General features: G+C 55.9%; 1 non-coding gene across 1 annotated transcript in view; it reads left to right on the forward strand.

Annotated features, from left to right (window-relative positions):
* The first annotated feature begins 2,176 nt into the window (after nucleotides 1-2,176).
* The window catches only part of LOC126147105 (small subunit ribosomal RNA), a 1,909-nt gene continuing 1,585 nt past the window's right edge, over nucleotides 2,177-2,500 (forward strand). The window contains exon 1 of the ribosomal RNA XR_007529988.1: nucleotides 2,177-2,500. This exon is cut by the window's right edge and continues 1,585 nt beyond it. This is a non-coding gene — a ribosomal RNA (small subunit ribosomal RNA).

Raw genomic sequence — 2,500 nt, forward strand, 5'->3', positions numbered from 1 at the left:
ATGTAACGCAATTTGCACCGCAATGTAACGCAATTTGCACCGCAATGTAACGCAATTTGCACCGCAATGTAACGCAATTTGCACCGCAATGTAACGCAATTTGCACCGCAATGTAACGCAATTTGCACCGCAATGTAACGCAATTTGCACCGCAATGTAACGCAATTTGCACCGCAATGTAACGCAATTTGCACCGCAATCTACCCCCAAGTTGTGCCTTAACCTAACCCACGTTGTGCCTTAACCTAACCCACGTTGTGCCTTAACCTAACCCACGTTGTGCCTTAACCTAACCCACGTTGTGCCTTAACCTAACCCACGTTGTGCCTTAACCTAACCCACGTTGTGCCTTAACCTAACCCACGTTGTGCCTTAACCTAACCCACGTTGTGCCTTAACCTAACCCACGTTGTGCCTTAACCTAACCCACGTTGTGCCTTAACCTAACCCACGTTGTGCCTTAACCTAACCCACGTTGTGCCTTAACCTAACCCACGTTGTGCCTTAACCTAACCCAAGTTGTGCCTTAACCTAACCCAAGTTGTGCCTTAACCTAACCCAAGTTGTGCCTTAACCTAACCCAAGTTGTGCCTTAACCTAACCCAAGTTGTGCCTTAACCTAACCCAAGTTGTGCCTTAACCTAACCCAAGTTGTGCCTTAACCTAACCCAAGTTGTGCCTTAACCTAACCCAAGTTGTGCCTTAACCTAACCCAAGTTGTGCCTTAACCTAACCCAAGTTGTGCCTTAACCTAACCCAAGTTGTGCCTTACCCTGCTCTGTAATTGGCATATGACACGTTACAGTAATGTATTGTCCAACCGCAACCCGCTCAGAATGTTGTGTACACAGCTACGTGTCATCTCCCCATAACAGCTGCATTGCAGTGTGGTACGCCATAGAGACGTGTGGGAGTAATGGACGCAGTGGATGGCGATCAGCATGAGCCGTCTGTTCATGTAGTGGCGCGTGTATGCAGACGTAGTAGTCTCTTCTCACACAATGTGATAGCACGGTGCCCCGCGTTCCACATCTGCGACATGCTACAGAGGCCGGTTGACAGTTGGTCGCGCAGTGGACATCGCATACGTACGGGGGCACCTTCCACGTGCCCTCTAGTCGGGCACATTTTGTTGCGTGGATGTGAGCGGATGTAGTGTGTCTTGACACCTGACAGGCAGGCATGCAATAATAGTTGACTTTGCAAACGGGGATGGACGTGTACGTTTACTGGTGACGTTACGCAAATGAACAACTGGTAACCCGTTGTGGTGCGGTTGTCCTTGCTGGAGGTACATCTGTGAGGGCAACGATCGGTACAGCTACGAAGCGGTCCCCACCATACCAACGAACGTGAATGTGAATCTGGGTGTGAAGCGATACGCGGCTGTGGGTGGGTGGGACTGTCCCCGGCCGGTGAGGGGGGGCCGCCCGGCGTGCTGGCCGCGCGGTGCGTGGGCGCACGCGCTACAGCCGGCTGGTGGGGGCGCCCAGTGGCAGGCGCGCCGGCCGACGGACGCGGCAGGCGGCGCAGCTGCGCGCCGGGGCACCCTGCGCGCGGCGCCGTGCAGCCAAAGTGGGTCCTCGCCGGCCCGGTGCGAAGCGCGGTGGACATCTGCAGTGTGCTGGTCCGATTGAGGACTGTGTGCGTTGAGGATGCGCCGCCGCCCGGCACTCGGCGCCGCGACGCCGTCTGCTGCTCGGTCGCCCCAGCGGTTCTCGCTGGTGGTTTGTATCGCAGTTGTGCAGACGTGTTGGCACGTGCGCTGTGCTGGGAGAGTTCGCTTCGGCACCCACGTGGGGCCTTTGCCCTTCTGTGGCGCTGGCGTTGGAGCTGCCGGTCACCGTAGGTGGCGCGTGTTGTCTCCCGCCGGCAATGCCACGACAGCACGCTCCCGGGCCTCTGTCGGCAGCGGCAAGCTCAGTTGGGAGCACGGGTGGTCGCACCTAAAGCGTCTACTCGCCTAACTCCGGGCGATTGCGCCTCTCTCGAACCCGACCAAGTACTTAGGACGGCGCTGCGCGCCGCCGGGACCTGAGAGGGTTTCGAGGTGTATTGTGCAGGGGAGCTCAGCCTCCTCCTGTTTGCAGAATAATTGAGCGGACGCTTGCGTGTTCGCGCGGGCCTCTGGGACACACTCCCGGGCGGCCGGCTGCTCAGCTCTAGTTGACGCAGCTCCCTGGTTGATCCTGCCAGTAGTCATATGCTTGTCTCAAAGATTAAGCCATGCATGTCTCAGTACAAGCCGCATTAAGGTGAAACCGCGAATGGCTCATTAAATCAGTTATGGTTCCTTAGATCGTACCCACGTTACTTGGATAACTGTGGTAATTCTAGAGCTAATACATGCAAACAGAGTCCCGACCAGAGATGGAAGGGACGCTTTTATTAGATCAAAACCAATCGGTCGGCTCGTCCGGTCCGTTTGCCTTGGTGACTCTGAATAACTTTGGGCTGATCGCACGGTCCTCGTACCGGCGACGCATCTTTCAAATGTCTG

This window comes from Schistocerca cancellata, unplaced genomic scaffold (genome assembly GCF_023864275.1).
Source record: "Schistocerca cancellata isolate TAMUIC-IGC-003103 unplaced genomic scaffold, iqSchCanc2.1 HiC_scaffold_846, whole genome shotgun sequence".
Taxonomy (NCBI): Eukaryota; Metazoa; Arthropoda; class Insecta; order Orthoptera; family Acrididae; genus Schistocerca; species Schistocerca cancellata.